This window comes from Haemaphysalis longicornis, unplaced genomic scaffold, assembly GCF_048455015.1.
Source record: "Haemaphysalis longicornis isolate Haplotype H1 unplaced genomic scaffold, Haemaphysalis longicornis Haplotype H1 scaffold_1, whole genome shotgun sequence".
NCBI lineage: Eukaryota > Metazoa > Arthropoda > Arachnida > Ixodida > Ixodidae > Haemaphysalis > Haemaphysalis longicornis.
Window position 1 is genome coordinate 275,371,054 of NW_027526203.1, and position 19,945 is coordinate 275,390,998.

Sequence of the window (19,945 nt, forward strand, 5' to 3'; positions counted from 1 at the left end):
GCATGTAACAATTGTATTCTTTTCAGTGTTAACGAAAAAATTCATCGGACACTTAACCCTCTCAAGTGATGTGAAGGCGAAAGCCAGCGATTATCGATGACTGCTTCCCTGCTGCATCGTGTTAGCGGTGCCATCCCGTTCACCTGTCATGCGGCACGCATCCGGGTAATTCTTGTTCCATCTGGGCCCGGTACCGGGCTAGCGCTGTGGATACCGCTCTTGACTGCGGCTCTGGTGACCCGGGTTCAAATTCCATTCAAACCCAGATGGGTTTATGTATATTTTATTTACTTATTTTTTTATAGCGGACGTAATTTGGTTCCATTCGTGTAGTAACCAGCAACGACGGTCACTTTTCGCGTTTGGTGAAACATGTAAGGCTTTCGCCTTAAAGGGGTCCTGAAATACCTTCCGCCGATGAGTGGATGTACATGTAGCAAAATAAAGCAATGTATTAGCAATCTCCTCCCGCAAGAATTTTGTTGAAGCGATGAGTATTAGCTGAGAAATTGTAAAACAAAAACCGCGCATTATCGTCGCGCCGCGTTTCCTCCTCCTTTCAACTTACTCTCCGCTGTTGACGGCGAGCGAGCCTTCCCTCCCATGATGCTGCGCTCCTCGGCGGTGACGTACTTCCGCTATTGCGCTGCTCACACAGCCGTCTGCTACGGGCAAGCTTTGTTGACACCATGAATCCCGCAATCCGCTCAAGGCTGGAAAAGCGAACGAAAAATCTGGCCCCATGTGTGCGGCGGCCTGGCCTTGCCCTTTCGCGGTGTACGTTGCTGCAGAACTTTGCTATCGGCGGCGAACTCGCAGCCGCACGGGGAGGATCCTGCCCTCGCTCCCTTGGATGCACAGCGCACTGTTTATCCAAAAAGCGCCGTATCAGATGTGGCCCCGGTGGTGCCGGGTCTTATTTTGTGGCGGTGGTAATTCCTGCCGGCGGCATGTGAAAAAGACATTTTAAACCGATACAGAACCCGTGCACGAAACGCCAGTTCAGCTTGGGGCGACGCGTGGTGGAGAGCGGCAACGTTGGCAAAACATGCTCCGCCACGGCTTTGAGCTATGGAGTACACTGTATCTGAGCTTCCTCGCGCTGGAGCGAGCACCATTTCTTTGACAATATCAAACATCGGTTGCCCTGGCAACAAGGCACGAACCGCTCTAGAAGTCAGTTACGGTTGCGTGATCCCGGTTCAGCTTGGCGCCCCACCTCGCGGCATATGGGCACTGCAGGCATACTACTCACTCCCATTTGGAAGTGCGAGATGCCTTTGGCATTACAGGAGGTGATGGTGTGTGTGTTGTGGACGCCTTTGTTTCGCGATGAAATGCGACGTTGTGCTTCTGCGGGTGGATAGTGCTTCCCATGGTCTGGATTATCTTTCTCAACCGGCGTACGACTCAACCTCGCATGGGGTATGTGCAGTGTGCGTGGCTAAAAGCCATCTCGGCTTGTGCGCCAGAGTTAAGTGACTTGCTGTTCGTCCCCGCAAACCGCGCGCGAGGTGAGTGCCGAATTTACGAGGGGCAGGAGGAGGCAACCCATCGTCTGTCAATCGCGGTTCGGACTTGCAACGTATGTTGTGACGTTGTGTTCGTTCGAAACGCATCTGTGGATTGTTTGGAAGTTGAATAAAATGTATGCGTCAAACCCGGGCATTCGGCTCAATGCGTTCTCTGCGATTGCAAGAAAGAAGTGCCACGGGACTTCAACGCTTTCTTTGTGGAACGTACTCAAGTAAGAGAATATTCATGTCGTGTTATGGCCCTGTTGCATTCAATACAAACGGTTAAGCGTTTTTTTACACTTGTTTCGTTTGTCGTAAAATGTCCAAGCACTCCGGCACTCCGCTGGCAGATCAGCCGGCGAGCCGACGCTGAGCAGACGACTCATCTCTTTGCCGGAAGTGCGTGAAAAAGCCGCCCAATAGCAGGATGTCTAGCTCATGACGAACATCTGGGAATCGATGATGTAGACATGTGAAGATGGCGGCGTCCAAAAACACGAAGGAAAGGGTGAGAAAAAAGCGACAAACTTTTCAACAAAAGTGTGAGCTTCCCGCTGCACGTAAAAGAGTAATACTTGGCACAGATGATGTTGACGACCCAATCTAACGATTGCGCTAGTCAATTTAGTGTGCTCAAAACGCCTCTCAGGGCCCCTTTAAGAAGTATGTCAACATTTTATAGATCTGCGCGGAATCGTCTTTTTTCAATTTTTCATATTTAAAAAAACATGAAAGAAACCTGCATTTTTCACGCCCCCCAATATTTTATGAAAACTCAAATCTCTACTCTGGAGGCCAAAAGTATCTGGATAGCCGCACGGACAGCTTCGCTGTAACAGAGCCTCTGACGTTACTTAGCTCTCTTAGACAGTATGTACTGCAGAGGGAGCTCTGACGACCACAGTCTGCCGGTAACGAGGTCGGTCGAACTAAACCTGTTATTCACATATTTACAGCCAGTTGTCGTTGTCAAGATGAAAACAGAAATGCTGCCTAGGTTGGGATCGCCATTGTAAAACAAATGCTGACCAATGGTGATGTGCAAGTTTTTTTTTTCCTGTAGAACAATCTATGTTGTTACCTCTCACGCGCGCGCGCACACATGCGCGCATACCCCCTTGCCAGTCGCCCGAGACCCACCGGTGCAGCGGAATCCTTTGGTGTCCTCGGTGCGTCTCCATTAAGACATTCACACAGGTGGGCTCGTCGCACACAACACCCTTTGGGGACTAACCACACAGGTCGTTGGGGTACGTGGAAACACCGTGTCCCTGGGTGGCGGCTCTACGCCAGACAATTGCGAGCCGCTATCTCCCTACCCGCCATCTCAGCAACCCCGAAGAAGACCCTCGACCTCCAGGGAGAGCTAACTGCTCGTGCATTGCAAAAGCATCCGTCGCTTTGCCTTCCACATTCGAGGGTCCCCATTTATCCACCTTGGCGCCCGTTTTCCAGCGCAAGTGCCCGCATGTGGGACTGCTTAGGCCGGCCAAGCTCGTCGGTCCCCTTTTCCCTTCATTGCGGCCTTCACCGTTCCAAAACAGTTGTCACTTGTTCGCCGTCGCCGCGTCCTGTCGGCAAGCCCTTGTTTCCTCCGCCATGGCGTGACGAGCCGACTGGCGGGGTGAACGACCCACCCGGGCGTCGCTGAGTGGCAGCAGTACGTACGTAAGGACACGGTTTTCTCAGGAGCAAAGCATACATAACACTCTGCGATCAAGAAAGGAACTTCTGAACAGGAACTCACAAAATTAAAATGCAGATTTTTTTTTTTTTTTTTTGCTGAGCACAAACAACACGGCAGACGGGCTTGACGTACGAAAGCCGAGATGAATTTCTCTGTTAAACGAAAATTATGGTGACTGGTGTGCTTCACAGGTGTTTTTAAATGCTGGAAGCATTACTGGGCTACTTACTGGCGTCCGTCTCTCGGTTTATACGCATGCTTCGGCAACTGAGTCAACTTGAATTGGTACAATTTTATGCCTCGAGGGAATTTGGAGTAACACAAAGACTTGGCAAGGACAGTGGCGGTCCCACAGGGGGGAGAGGGGGGGGGGGCGATCGCCCCTTCCAAAGAGGTCCTCAGCTTCTTATTTTTTTTTAAGTATCCCACTTGAGCGAGGTCGCAAACGTGTTGCGACCGTCAGAAATGCGGCATCGAGCCAGCCATTGCACCGCCCAAGGGGCGCCAAAAACAACTGTGTCGCTTTAAGCTTTTCTACAGAAGTTTTTTAGGCCATTGTACAGGCCTTTTAGGCCTTTGTACAGTTGTTTATGTCGGAGTATATATGAGTTATTGAAGCGTTCGTAATTCATCTGTAAACAGTATGTGTAAATATTGTTAAAATAAAATGCTATACACATGTGGACAATGCTGTTTTTTTTTCGGTAACGAAATTCGTCCCCCCCCCCCCCCCCCAAACCAATCTTGGGACCGCTACTAAGCAAGGAGCAAGATGATCACATTCTTAGACAAATATGTGACTGACAAGAGTGATTATTATTATTGCGCGTATCATGCTGCTGAAAACGTTTCATCCCCAAAAGAGACAGCCTCATGTGGTAAATATTTTCTTCGCCACAAACTACTGAAAGCGCTGATATTTAAATCCTTGGAAGCGCCCATCTCTTGCCGCACGGGGTTAGGTAAGAGATGCCGAAAATCGGACAATTACTTGTCCGGTATTCACAAATGGTCGGATATATTGCTGCTAAATATGGCGCAAGGAGACTAGAGAACATCACGCTTGATCCCTTTTCACATGAGCCATACAGTGGATGCAAATGCCTGACAAGTTGTGCGAGAGCGGCTAATGAGAGTTTGAACTACATAAGCGCCACCGCTGCCGACAACCAGAAATCTTGTCTTCTCCGCTAAATATATCTTCGGCTAATACCAGTTCGTGGTTCTTGCTTCCCGTCAAGAAATAAAGAAATTTATTCGTTGAAGCAGTGACTTAGCGACATCTGTCTATATACGTTGGACGTGGGGAGCATGCAAGGCAGGATGATAAAACATAACGCAGACGTATTTTTTGTTTTATTTTATTTCGCCGGTATGGAATTAGCTTCATCGGCCCTCAAATGCAACAACAGAAATTACCCATTACGCCCTCCCTTGCATGCTGTGTTGTATATTGTAATTATACCTCATACCCCTTTCAAGAAAATTGTTCCGGTTTTAGTTTTAGATCAGAACAAAAGTGGTCACTGTTGCGCTTTTGGATGTGGCTCGAGCCAGTGGGTTGGCGTGAGAACGGGCAAAAAACGAAGATACCTGCCTTGGGTTATGCTTAATTTGTTGTTGACGCTAAGTTCCCATCGTCTGGTCTCACGTGCCGACTGTTCGGCATGGCAGACAGTCTGCACCGAGTATGAGAACGGAAGCCCCACAGACGTCGAATATGATTTCACTTATTGTGTGCGCGTGGGATCCAGACAAATGGTGCATCCCCAGCCGCTAAGGTGGATGGATGCACGGTCGGTGCGACGGGGAGACTCGGATTCGGAAAAGGCGGGAATCCAGCCGACAAACAGGAGACCACAGCGCCGAAATAGGCGCACCGGAAAAGACCTACCGCCATGCACCTAGGCCTGGCTGGGTTAAGGCGCCACTTGATTTTAACAGCAGGGTGGTTTAAGCTTTTAGTTCCGCCATCGAGCGTTACCAGAAAACTCAGCCCAGCCGAGCGCGCGTGAGCGTGTTCCTCGACAGGAGCGCCTGACGTCGGCCAGCTCTACTTTCGAGAACACTCTGCCCGTCGTTCGTGGCGTGATATCTCGCATGCTCTTCTCATCGCCAGTTCGCGTGCACGCGTTCGCGCCTGAAGTGGGGAGCGCAGACGCTGAGTTCGCGCTACAGACGCCGATTTCGCGAAGCCGGTTGGCGAGGGTTTTAGCGCGTGCTAACGCGGTCTACTTTGGGAGAGATATGAAAGCCTGCGGACGAAACCAACGAAACGATCCGGGCCTGCCAGTCAAAAAGAACTTTCAGCGGCAAGTTCGGAAATCCATATGAGGTGCAACAGCCGGGTCCTCGATGAAGGGAGAGGGGCCGCCAGCTCTGCTGTTTTTCCATCCTTGCACCACTAGTGCAAGCTACGTCAATTTTGTTGTTGTTGTTGTTGTTGCTGTTGTTGTTGCTGTTGTTGTTGTTGTTGTGTCAGGGTGGTTGCAAATTACTCTACCAGCGCCGTGGCAGGCGCCCGTCCGTTTCTAACTATATACGGAACGCGTAATATGGCAGCTGACCTCTCCCTGGAAAAGTCGTCAATTGTACGTAGAGATGTGGAAATCAACCTCCCGTCTAAACAAGCAAGAGAGTGAAAAAGCGAGCGAACCAACCTGGCTTCGCAGCACTGTACGTGCAGATTTGCCCCATTCGTGGCCAATACCCCGCGTGACTGTGGGCGAGGTGGTAATATGTGGGTGACAGGGTCGTAACCAGTGGGGGGGGGGTTCGGTGTGAGAAGAACATCCCCCGAAATTTATGCATGCGTAAAAACATTGGCGCAGCTTGCACTAGTGGTACAAGGCTGGAGAAAAAACAGAGCTGGAGGTCGACCTCGCTTCTCCACACACTCACAACGGATCCCAGGAGAGAGGGAGCAGGAAGAAGTGGAGGTTTGAAGTGAAGGTTTATTTCAGACAACCGAAAAAAAAATGGCAAGGGAGATGTTACAGAAGTAAACATCATAATGAACACATAACAAGCATCACGAAAGCGGTTGCCTTCGGGGGATGCCGAAAAGGCAAATGAATTACCTGACAAAGCGACATTAGTGACGTAATTCGAGCCGCCGAAGAACGTCAAGACCGGGAAAGAGAGGAAAACCTTTTTAGCGAGTTTCCAAGTTACCTGATGGGAATAGAGCAGTACTTTTTGGTTTAGGTACCTTCGACCCCCTAATCTAAGTATTGGGTGTGTTGGGTGACTACGTTCTGCAAGCATTTAAGATTTCAAAAAAGTTGAAAAAGAAAGTGTTGCAGGGTCCCTTTAAACAAACTGCAGCCACCTTACACTTGCGCTCTCACGCTTACCAGGAACCACATGCATGCGCCACGCATATCTCTTTGCAAATTGCCATCCGGTGGCTCTCTTCTGGAAGCACATCTAGTGGTCGGGGTATAATAGTCTTGCCAGCCGCAGTTAGCGGCGTCTGGCTATTCCGCTGCTCTCAAGGTGCAATTGGTGTGGACGTTTGCTCTGTGAAAGTATTTTATTCCAGCGTGTGAGGGGACGACCCTGGCTCAGTATACGACCTAGAAGAATGATGTGGTTAACTCTATATTGATCCATCATGGTCAACCTGAGTTGGGCAGAACCATCCACCAACCTTCTCTTGCCGCTTTCCCCGAATCGAAATAAATACACCCTGCCCAGACGAAGCGCGAGACCACCAAATAGACAGCAATAAATTTCACGAATATGTACGTAGGCTCCAATAAACAACGTCGGTGAAGCAAGGCTGTGAGCGCGCTATAGACATACGTGGCAATTCACAGCACGTGCATCTCAAAAGCAGACGAGGGCGAGGGAAGAGGCACGGCCGCTCGATGGGCCTTGTTTTCCACCGAGCGGCCGTGGAAGAGGCAACCAGCACCACCTGCTCGTTGGCTTTTTTTTCTCTTCTAGACCGGTGTTACGCTGCACTCGTAGATGCCAGTGAATCAAAGTACGATAAACAAACTTCAATAAAATTTCCATCGAAAAAAATGGCTTTCGACAAATCGGCATCCGGTAAAGCAGCTTGCATGCCAAACAGCATTCCTTTGGCTGTAAGAAATCCCTGCGTCCAAGAAAACTCCGCTTATTTCCTAAAATAAAATAAAATCTTTGGAAACACCGTTGTAAGGTTGCTTTCCACGTGAAATGAGGTCTTCTTTGGCGTAAAAGAACTATTGTGGAAGCTGCAGAACGTAAGTTGTTCCTACTTGAGTATGAAGGTATTTATTCAGTTACTGAACTCCAGGAAGCTGCCTGTTAGTGGTGTATGTACACAAGTCCTCATCAGGAGCGCCTACAATAGGCTGTTGGGGCTCTTGAGATGTATATGCCTCGTGCATTTTGTTGCTTGACTCAGTTTAGCCGAGAGGGCGCCTTTAACTGTTGGCGGATATGCAATCCTAGATGAGTAAACTACCTTCCGTCCACAGCAAGTAAGCTGCCTCTAGAATAAAATCAAAGCCCCTTCGTTAAGAGAAGGGTGGTGAAAACGCAAAGCTTTCTCCCATGCAACCTTAGTCAAAGTCAAAGTTCAAAATCCAAACTGCTTCGACAGAGTCAGAATGCCGCAATCGTATAGCCGTCGGCTTCATAACGCGAGGGACCCAGGTTCGATTGCGACCACTAGAACCTTTTTTTTTCTTTTCCGAAGAAAGCTTCGCGTGGCAGCTTCATCATCATCATCACCATCATCATGTTCCCTCCCATTGTGTAAAGTCGGCTTTCCTGCAGTGCATTGTAGAGTTCAACGCTACCAGTGAAGCATAGAAAGCTTTTCTTTAATAACCCATCTCCCACAAAGCCGCCCGCGGTCTGCCTCCGGTTTAGACAACTCCCGGTGTCTGCTTTCTGATCCCCGATCTTTCAGCCCCAACAATGCCTGCTGTATGGAGTAAGAGCGAGCTTTTTCTGTTCCCTTAACTACGCGTTGTCTTTAATATTGTCTTCGCTGTCTGGGATTTTTAAAAAAAGTATATATATCGCGACGACTTCTAGGTACCTGTGCAGCAAAAAAGGCTACGTGTGTGCACTGGTATCGACAAATGATACAAGATGAACGCATTTTCAAATATAAGGGCCCATTGTGGCAATTTTGGTAAGATGTGAAATGGAGATGAACCACACATTTCGCAAACACATGCAGTGCACTCGGTGGCCGCACGTCTTTCTGCTGGCCTACCTTTATTGCTATGCCTATCACGCAGCTTCGCACACAATTATTGATTATATGTGCGCATTTGAGGGTGATAGAGAATTAAAATAAGTTTCGAGAATCACATTGTTTTTATTTGTCAATTTGGACCACCATTAAAAGGAAATTTGTGACGTAATGGTTCCTTCTTCTTCTGCGAAGAATGGAGTGATGGTGGGCCTTAGGCCTTAAACATACCCCGCCTGAAAATCGTTTTGGCTTCGGTTACCGTCTACGCAAATATTCAAGATGAGTTCCACAAGAGTTCTGAATATTCCAGAAGTTTTTTGCCCGGGCACCGAGCAATCCCAGTGCCATGTCGGGCAGTGCGGTAGGCATACATGTTCGAAACATTGCAGGATGCACAATTGTGAGGAGGAGGAGGAGGAGGAGGAGGAGGAGGAGGAGGAGGAAAAACTTTAATCGACTGAAGCTAGTAGGTGGGCGGGGGCCCTTAGTCCAGAACTCCATTGGTTCTACCCGCCGTCTTCGCCCTTTCGAAGCATGAATGTTCGCTTTATGAACAAAAAATAATGGTGGATTAGGTTATCCGATAATTTTTAAAGACTAACTGAAGCTTTGTAGGCAGTACGGGTGGCCAAAATTTTAGGGGTGTGGCAACTGCCCTACTTGCGGAGGCTAACGGTGGAATACTCTGAAAGTACTGAGGCACTCTCTGAACGATATTACAATTTTCGTAATGCAACAGCACATATACAGGGTGATCAAAATTAAGTCGAAAGGATTTTTTAAAAGTAGGCGCTTATATTTATGTAAAAACCACCTCTACTGTGCGGTTATGCGCCCAGGGGGACACAGAATGAGGTGGTAACTATTTATGTGGGTGACCTAACTAACTAAGATTGAATAATCAACTTTTTAGCGGCTGCAGTAAGCAGGCATGTTTGCATTGAAAAGTTAGACGCAGTCGTGTTTCTACGCAGTTTCATTCGGCAGAATTCTTCTGTCGCATCCGTACTCTGAGATATCGAACTGCGAAGTTTAATTGCCGCTTGCATGATTCCGCATGCTAGACAGTGAAGATCGGCCCAAAGCCCCTCCCTTTTGTTCTGCGTTCCGATAGCGATTCCGAGTACTGCAGATTGCGATAACACCAGCCAAGACTGAAAGATTGCCAGTTATCACTTTTTCTTATGCCTCCACCCCGTTGCCAAACTAAACACCGTACACAGCAGTCACGTCACAAAAGGGAGGAGCTTTGCGCCGATCCCTACTCTCGTGCATGCGTAATCATGCGAACACCAATCAGAGTACGGATGCTCTAGAATAATTCTGCTAACTGAAATTGCGTAGAAACACGATGCCCTTTAACTTTTCAATACAAACATGCCTGCTTACTGCAGCCGCTAAAAAAAGTTAATTATTCAATCCTAGTTAATTAGGCCACCGACATAAATAGTTACCACTTTATTATGTGTCCTCATGGGCGCATAACCTCACGGCAGAGGTGGTCTTCACGTACATCTAAGCGCCTAATTTCGAAACCGACTTAACTTTGATCACCGTTTATCGTTAATGCGTTGTCTCCTGCAGCGTTAGCGTTCCCTTTATTCATCTCCTTCAGCGCCTATCCCGCCTCGCATTTACCGCAACTATGCCTAGCGTGGGCTGAAGCAAGAACATTGGTCCTTGAGCCCTCGAAACGGGAATAGGGCGATAGCTTGCATATGCATACCGATGGCTGTGCAGATGCGAAAAGAGGAGCATGCGCAGAGGTTCTTTTAATCCGCAGATTGAATGACTGCCTGTGGTTTCAATGCCGGAAGCAAGTGCGTTGCCCTTGAAGCTGCGTTGCGTTAGCCGTCATGCTTCGAAGCGCAACGCGTCGCAGTATTAATTAGCGATTCAGAGTCGCCTCTTCGCTTTTCTGATTGAGGCGAAGAGCAAAAAATTCCCCCGCATTTCCCCGAGGGGGAGAGTGTGAAAGTGCGAATGCACGGTTGTCGGCCCGCTTGCGGCGCTTGCGCTGGGCCCCCGCAGCCCACCGCCTCGCCGCCTTCTCTTCCATCTCTTCCATCGGGTTTGTAGTATCACGTGTACACCACGCAGTTATCAAGCCGCTATAACGCCACTGAGTCGCCAACGCACGCCGCTGACGACGTAGTTTGAATGCGTTAAAGATATAAGGCGCGTTACTCACATTGATATCAGCGTGGCGTCCGTGGCTTAGTCGGTAGAGCGTCGCGCTGCGGCCGCTAAGTCCTCGGATCGAAACCTGGCGCCGGATGCTGTTTCTTTTTTTAAATATAGAGGAGCACTGCGGACGCCGCCGCCGCCGCCGACGCCGCCGCCGCCGCCGCCGCCGCCGCCGCCGGCGGTGGATGGTTTGGGGTCGCTTATAAAGTGCATTCGCACTTAAAACGCCCGTGTGTACGAGATTTCGGCGCACGTTAAAGATCCCCAGGGGGTCAAAATTAATCCGGAGCCCTCCACTACGGCGCGCCTCGTCGCCGGCGTTGCGTCGGCGCGTTAAACCGTATAAGATCACAATCACACAGAGTCTCCTCTTCAGCACCCGCAGTGGTGTACACGTGCACAAAAGACATGCCAGCAATATTTACGTTCCCTCAAGCATGTCACTCATAACGGCTTCGGAGTGAAATTCCAGTAGGCCCCTTCGCACGAGTAGCAGGAAACTGTCTGCTTGCTGCGGCGCCGGATAGGGTGGTTAGGGGGCCGTTCGACAACTGAAACAGACGGTACGCGAGCACTTTAACCATGACCTGAACCAGCTGGGGCGTCCACCGCACCAACCTGCCGAGAAGATAGTCCCGCGAATAGCCGAATCCTGCCTGCTCCATCCAATAAGAACATCTTCAGCACGTACGGGACTCCTGCTGTGCATGGGCAGGCTTGGCTCATCCCATTTGCGCCCCTCGTGCAGTGTACTTGATGACATAGATCACTTTATGTAAACTGCTACAAAACCAACCTGGAGTTGACGAACTTTTTTCGTGATCTCTGGAGACTACATATAGGAGTGCCACTTGCTGCATCAGATGACATCATTTTTCCCAGCGCTCATTGGAATGCGCGAAGAGACGTGTCTCATCTCCTGCTGGAGTTTTACGGAGCGCGGAAATTTTGTAATTTACTAAGTGTTGACTTTTTGTGTATTCTGCCCGCTACAGTGTCGCTTAGGCGGAGCAATTGACCGTAGTTCCATGCACGGCTGCGTTCGTCTCACCAAGAACGTTTACTACTACTAGCAGTACGACTACTGCTACAAGTAATTCCAGTCAGGATTCTTCGCTGGCCTAGCGTCTAGGATTGCAAGAGCAAAAATCCGCATAGAACCTTCCAGCTGATCTCACCATCTAGTTCATGTCGTTCGTTACGTTGTCATTTTCACCCCTGCGCATTAGTTGTGTATGGGCAAAAGGCGTTTTTGCGGTTGTCCAACCCTACTGACAAACCCGTATCAAACCTGCTCTGTGTTCTCGCAACGTGACTGGCACGTTACTGTAGTGCAGTTGATCAACACTGGTCATTAACAAGAGCCAACAGCGTTTCAGTCGCCAACTACAGTGAAAAGGTTCGCAGGCTTCTTGCTTATTCAAGAGGCGTCGCCGTTCAGTGAACGGTAACGATAAGAGGACGCCGCGATGAAGCTCTCAGTCGCGGCGAGAGTGGGATGGATAGTCGTTTTGCGGCCAGAAGGTAGAGAGAGCAATGGGCATGGAAACCTTCCATTCCGGCATTGCATTTCGCGTGCTGACGTTAGCTTCCCATCGATGAGACGCTGCTTTGTCGGCCCGCTCAGCAAGACCCACGACCGAACTGCAGCGAGTCTGAGAACGGAAGCGGCGCAGACGGCGGTCAGTATATACGGTTGCACACACCGTGTGCGCGTGGGAGCGGGACGGTGCCTCCGCGAGGTGAATGCAGAAAGATATACTAGAGCACCCTAAAACCACAGGTGTTCAAGAGTTCGGGCACGAGTCACCAAAATAAGACTGTAACAACTTTCGAAACGCGTCAGTGCACATAGCATAGAAGAAATTGAATCGTCAACGCGTGCTGTTTGAGCGGGTCCTTCCCCGAACGAACTGGCGAACGTGCACAAACCCTATTGCGATCACCACGAACTGGCCCGTGAATTGCAGGTTTCAAGAACTGACCCAGTTATTCAGTCTACTGAGAACGACCACCATTTCTTTATTTTCTCTTACCCTCCTTCCCCATTCCTTCCGCCCAACATGACCAGTGGTCATCCTTTTCTCCTTTTCTATTAAATGTTCTCTCTCTCTCTCTCTCTCTCTCTCTCTCTCTCTCTCTCTCTCTCTCTCTCTCTCTCTCTCTCTCTCTCTCTCTCTCTCTCTCTCTCTCTCTCTCTCTCTCTCTCTCTCTCTCTCTCTCTCTCTCTCTCTCAAAGCGTGCAACGCGAGTTTCACTCGTGTGCCACGCGTGCTCAAGTGACGCGAGCGAGACACTGCACTGCACTTGCACAGATCAAAATTTCAAATGATAGCGACAGCGACAGTCATGCCTTCCGGATTAGAGCCTGCGTTGCGAGTATGGGCTATATGTAATACACATGGCTTGGTGTGTGCGCCTATTCGCAACTCCAAGTTCCGCGACGCAGTCTGGCAACATCAGTCAAAACAAACAAAATGGCGTCGCAAAACAGGTCCGCCGTCGCAGTTTCGCTTGCTGCCGTCCTAAGATTCATACTGCAGCGTTATTCGCGTTGTTTTGTCGAGGAAGAGCACATGATTTAAGCCGACGACCTTGTCTTGATCGGGCCCGTCAAAGATCGGAGGATAGGAGGGATGAGAACAGCCTAGATCGTCGATATGTGCATGCAAACGTCGGGTGTGACCGAGGAACTGCATCGCATTTCGCTCAAGATCAGCTGCTTCTTTACCGAGCCAAAAATCGTGGAAGGGCAGTGCTCGTGCGCACCAGGGTTGTCAGAGAAGTGCAAGCACCTTGCTGCGGCTCTCATCCACTGCGACAGGTAAGTCGTTCAGTTTTACCTGCCACTGTTCGGGCGGTGATAGAGCTTCGCCGAAGACGCATGAATCTGGTGTGAGCGCAAACAGCAGAAAAAAATATATTAGTTGGAAGAAACAGGGTAATAAGAACACTTTCTGTGTTTTGTTTGTTCCCTTTACGCTCGTATTGATCGCGCGATATGCGCTTGGAAGCAGAGCACTCACATATGGCTAGACTCCAGACGAAAGCGCGTTCGGAAAAAATGCGCGACGCTTGTTCTCTTGTATCTTGGCAGATTTTTAAATTGTGCTATGTATTGTGTGCTGTCGAACTGCGTCAGTTATGTAGTTGGCTCCGTCGACCTCGCGAAGGCTGTATTCCGGATTGTGGCGAAAAAAGGATGCGCCGTATATTCGAGGTACGGACGTTCAGCTCGCCAATTTCGGTAGTATATCGACAGGAAAGAGTGTCCGTGCTTCATTACCAGCGGCAAAATAAACGACAATCGGCTTAGAATTTAAACAGCCTTCCATGTCCCATTGCATTAGCAATGACTTCAATAAGTTTGGTTCATGGTGTGTCACTGTGTGTAGTTCCGCAATTCCGCTGTTTTTTTCCCCCACCAGTCTCTGGTTTGTTTATTATCACCATTGTAATTTACGTCACATTATGATCACTTTGAATGATTTCAAACAAATATGTTGTCAATTTACAATTGTGTTGCACTCATGTGTAAAAGGAGTCAGTTTTATTCTGGTGTTTTATCGAATATAGTTGAATTTCATCACTTCTACGTGTTGCATAATTCAGCCACAGATCAGGGTCGTGGCACACATACACATATTGCTATAGAATAAAAAAGTTTGTATGCTTAACCTCACGTTATCAGTAATCTCACCGCTACCTGGCAGGTAAGCCATTTTTTCACCTATGCAAGTTGTATAACAGAGCTAAAAGTCAACATCCTGCGAGACTTAACTGAGTAAGTTGAGCAACCGCCTTGCTTGGGGAATTTCGCAGTAAGCTATTAAATTGTCTTCTTATTTTTGGTATCGGTTTGTGGTCTGATGCTGTAACAGCGTTTAAGAACTAGTGCCTTTTCTGAGGACCTTATGCACGATTCAGTGCCGAAAATCAAGTGGACTATTTCCAGCAAATAATAAAACGTTGAGTTAACTTGGTTTATTCGACCAGAGCTTGCAGTTCTGCAAGTGTGCAAGGATTAGCGGACCTATTCAAGAATGTGTATTTTCTGTAAACGTACACGGACACTTAAGCACAACTTGGTATATAATAATCAGTGTTTCTGTTGTTTTTCAGGCATGGACTGCACCGGCATGAACTGTTTTATGGGCAACTGGCTGTATTCTCTCTCATAGGCCGTAACCATACACCAGCAACTAGTGAGGATAATCCGGTGAAGGAATTAACATTCGAACTATCTACGGTGTAAAAAAATTTGTTTACAAGTGCTCCTCATTTAACTTGAACAACCTTGTCAATTTTCACTCGAGCTTGAGACGCTAGTTCTGCATGGGAAGTAGCAGTGCCTTGCTCTTGAGGTGTGAAAGTGGGCTCCTGTGCACATTCTGCAAAAGAAAGAAAGAAAAGAAGGAAAAAGGAAGTTGTGGTGCCACCTGAGGAATGCTGTGTTTTTTTTTTTTTTTTGGGGGGGGGGGGGGGGAAACTAGCCCAAGAAGCTTTGCACTTTACTCTAACCATGAAGATGATATACAGCTTTGCTTAATCGAAAGGTTCAGGAGTCCACATCTTGCTGCAGTTTCGGTCGATGGGAATTTTGCAATCATCACAAAAGAGTAATTGCTTCATGGAGTGCATTTCAAAGGATCCGCGTGCTGCACCTTAATATGATGTGGCAAGGGCTCCGGGACATATTTAAGCGAGCAACCAAATATTAGCAGTCAGAAGAGTGACTCGACGTACCGTAATGAGAAAACCGGAAGACTGGGAGCACTGATGATACCTAAAAAACTCTGCAAGGCTTTTTATGTGTTGGTGCGCAATGTTGTAGCAATGAGCTTTGTTGGATGGATGAATAGTCTGGATTATTTGAGCTGATCCGAACCCTCAGCACCCTTTCAAGAAAGGAGGAGGTGAAATTCGCTCATTTTGTTATTTCAAAAGTTCTTGCGGTGCAACGGAATAGACGCTAGCTTCGTAACGTGAGAAACCCAGGTTCGATCTCGACCAGGGGAAGCGGTTTTCTTTTCGGAGCCTCTGTTTCGGTGCGTGACGCTGTGACCCCTACGAGCTACAAAGACAAGCCGGGCGCCTAAAGTGCTCCACTCTTAAAACGACAGGACAGAAGCTCACTGGCAACCTATATTGCGCAACGAATCATGTCATTGTATATACAAAGCATAATCATGAAGTGGCTGGCATAGCCAAACTGTGGATCAATGCTGTCTGGTCATTTTTGTGACGACTTCCGGTAGCATATTATGACAGGACCTTCTTTTCTCGGCTTGTCTGTGGGTATCACGATATGTCTGTATCCAATATTATATTACGTGTTACACTTGGTCGAGCAAATCAAAAAGAAAGTGTTTTTGGCAGCGGTCCCTTTGCTTCTCTGCAGCAAACGTGACCGGCCACCCACAAGCTTTTGCTTATAACGTGTTAAAGCTGCGAATTTTTTTGTGTATGTGGGGCCTGTTTAGGGCATTATTCGCATTGTTTGGACTCCGGGACATACTTCCGGCGCACAAGGCAACCGCATGGCTCACGACGCAGCCAGGGAGAGGCTACTATCACTTCCCACGGTGCCCGCCACGCCCGTCCCCTCTCTCCAAGCAGATTGGCAACTCCGGCTACGTCTTCTCAAAAAAGAAAGCAGTAAGCGTTTGCAAGCTGAAACTCCGGTTGGCATCCTTGCGCCTCTCAAGCCCTTTTCACGTTCGGGCGAGGTATTTGCCAATAAAGTGTATGCAAATGCAGCGTACACACCACACATTGTACATAAGTGGTCAGCCCCGGCAGGCTCTCAACTGCACCGATGCCCCCACTGCAATAGTAATGCCATACCAAATCTATTCCACTTAATTTGGGTCTGTCCTATATTCGCCCGTAACCGCTGTCAACTGCTAACTGTGGGTCCTGCACCCACGACTGAACTGGAGCACGTTAGTCGTGTCCGTGAAGACCCCGCTACTCTAGAAATAATTACCCAGTACGCGCTTGAAAACGGTCTGTACAAGCTGGTATAGCGGTCTGGCAGACTTTCCCGGACTGGCCATTCCCATCCACGACCAATGTCAACAGTGCAAACTATGCATTTTGGTGCCACTGACAGAGTGAAATGTGCATCTTGTGAATAGGACCTTAAAACTAGAAGTGTGTACACTGTGTGAACTGTGATGAATTGTGACCTCTCCCTTTCTGCTCCCCCTCCGCCATCCTCACTTCCCCACAGGGCCTCATGGCCTCTCGTCTTTAATAAAGTATTTCACTCACTCACTCTGGCTGTATAAATAATCATTGTGTCAGGTGAATTTCACTAGAAATGGAAAAAGCAATGCAAAAATATATGCTGTTGCTGCTTCAAACCCATGCTGACACATGGGACATATTCACAAAGACAACGACAGAATGGCAATGTCTTGCTAGAAGATCTGAACGGTCATGCGCCCCAGAAGAATACCCACATATTTTGACGTGGCACACTTTCGGGCCCCGGATTCTTCTAGTCATTTTAAAGCGTCGAGTTTAGGGTGTGCTGAACAAGATTTTGCCCCCGGATAAACATCATAATCCCACAGCAGTATGTCAACAGATGTTACTGTTGTTAACATGGTGTAATTGCCTAAATTTGTTTCCTTTGTTGGCTCGAGGCTTGAAGCTGCCAAAGACCTATTGTGCAGAAAGGTGCCCACTCTTTTGGTGCCATGATTTGCAAGACTTGCTGTTGGGTGTGGTGACTAACTTGTGACGCAAGCTGGAAGAAATTGGTGTTCCAACCCTGCTTTCTCATGGAAAATGGGAATATTCCTGATTGGCACGAATAATGATAAATCAGCACTGTTGTGTCAGCTGAACAGCACAAGTGCCAGCAGTGGTGATCAGCAGCGTGTCAAGAATTCCTGAGCTGCATGATCTGGCTCTAGCCATCTACCTGCCCTGACTTCAAGAAAAGTAGACTAAAATGGGTACTGCATACGTTTTTAGAGGAGGGTTTTCAACTTATATTTACAGTGGTGGATGGTGGACCGCTGCATCCTTGGCTGCCTTTCTGCGCTCAGTTGTTCATGATGGGCAGGTCCTGACTTGGAACTGCTGTTTTCTTTGGTACCTTCCTCTTCGATTCGTAGCCTGAAAACACAGAATATCGTTAGCATGCCACGACAATACGCAAATTTAAATGCAAATCATCAGTACTGAAAAAGGTCTATTTAGAACCACTTGGTTTATATCGAATTGTTGTAAACGTTTTGCAGAAAATATTTGGCTTCTCATGACAGCATGAAACTAACAGGTGCTCGATAAACTTATAAAGCGAACATCTTACGCCGCGGTGTAATGTTTAGGGCGTCGGATAGCTGCGGGTGAAGTCAGGTTCTATGCACTCGGGCTGTGTTTTTATAAATTGTTCTACATTCGGGCGCATTTTAAATTTCAGGTACACTTTTTTTTTTCTAGCAATGTCGTTATTCTCCGCTTTGAAACCCAAGTTTGACTATTTTGATTTGCAGCCGCCTGCAACATTCGCTAATTAATAATTAGTAAAAAGTCATACTAGTTGGTTAACAGGCGCGCTGATCACTGCGGGCGTTTGGAACATGCACAACTTGCTTTCGCGTAACGACTACACTAGAATTTCACGCGCGATAAGAGTAAACAAAGAGGCGACACAGCGTGCGCCGATAAGATAACGTCGTGCACGAGTACGCGGGTTCGATTCCCGGCCACGGCGGCCGCTTTTCTGATGGAGTCGAAAAGCCAGAACGGCCGTGTGTACGCTGCTTGGAGCTGTCAAGCTGCGGGATTCCTGCCATTCACCGACTTGAGAGTCAAGCACGTCGACCTGCGCGCGGGTCGGCCGCGCAGATGTGCATTTGACTGATTGACTGTAGGGTTTAACGCGCCGCCGCAACGCAGGCGATGAGGCGCTCCGTAGTGTAGGGCTCCGGATTAATTTTGACCTCCTGCAGGGGATCTTTAACGTGCGCCAAAATCTCGTACACACGGCCGTTCTGGCTTTTCGACTCCATCAGAAAAGCGGCCGCCGTGGCCGGGAATCGAACCCGCGTACTCGTGCTGCAGCAGCACAACGCCTTAACCACTGAGCCACCGTGGCGGGTAGATGCCCATTTGAGGCAAGGCTTCAAGTGCGAAGTAAAAAACGATGTCCAAGCTAATTGAAATAAAGGCTTCATTTCAAACATGTATCTTGGCAATATTAGCACCTAACAGATATATGAAAAAGGCCGGTACATAGTTCGAGCAAACCACATGGGGGGAAGCTCGTCGACAGATACGCCGCGCGCATGCAATGCCGCGTCATCTCAATGAAAAAGCAAGTAGCTGCTGACCTGGAAGGTAGTAGTCGTTTTGATCGAAGTGCTTTGGGCAAACTTGCATGGTGGGCGTCCCTTTTTTTCCCAATCCGTAGGTTCCGTGTCCACAGCGCTTTGAGAGGCGCGTCGTCTGCTTCTCGCGGGAAGCGGTAAAAGTATGCGCTGCTGTACTTCAATCGCGCCGTCACACCGAAGGGAACGCAGCAAAACTTCTTACACCTCCGCTTTATCGTCTTTGGGTATGACGACAACTACGCAGTTACGACGATAAACAAGCGTGCTGCGCCATGGGGAAGTCCGCAACCGGACCTGTTTATAGGGTGATTCTCGCGACGGCCGCTAGGTGGCGAGCACAAATCACACAAACGCTTGAAAAGGGTGGACACGCAGTGGTTAAGGAAGACTAGAAGGCTAACGATGAAATACGGAAAGAAAAGCTGAGAATTCAAAACAGCCAAGGTAACCAAAAAAGAGGGAAGGCAGATTGAAACGAATAAATGGAGAGAAAAAGTGGAAGCTAAAACGTCGTTAGAGATGTACCGGGCCGAGAAATTGAACATCAGAAAGGAAAATTTCTACGATAATTCTCAGGGCAGTGCTTTGCTTTTTGAGGCTAGAGCATGTTGCTTGTGAACTAAGAGCTTTGTGGGGAAGTATTCCCGAAATGATGCGGTATGCGTGGTCTGAGGAAAAGAAACAGAAACTATGCGGCACATAGTGTTAGAATGCGAGGATATCCATCCAAATCTACATGAGGGAAATATTGGGCTTCCAGAAGCCCTAGGATTTAAGGGTAGCACAGAAGAAGTTAACTTCAAGGATGTCGAGGTGACGAAAAGAAGATTAGAATGCTGGTGGGCGAAAAGCAGAGAGGGGAATATTGCCTAGGACAGTTACAACCTGTAACAGAAAAAAAAGTATTTTGTGCATAATAAGCTTTTTGTGCCTGCCCTAAGCAGCGCTAGTATAAAACCAAGAGTATAAAACATAGGTATATTAGTCCTTTTTGGTAAGA

The 19,945-nt window shown here is 48.3% G+C and overlaps 1 long non-coding RNA gene across 1 annotated transcript; it reads right to left on the bottom strand.

Moving 5' to 3' along the window:
- Positions 1-14,147: 14,147 nt before the first annotated feature.
- On the bottom strand, positions 14,148-19,147 carry LOC144169708 (uncharacterized). The gene is made up of 3 exons (XR_013322502.1): positions 18,946-19,147; positions 17,607-17,725; positions 14,148-14,985 (listed from the first exon to the last, which is right to left on the bottom strand). It is a non-coding gene; the product is annotated as an uncharacterized LOC144169708 (long non-coding RNA).
- Positions 19,148-19,945: the final 798 nt, after the last annotated feature.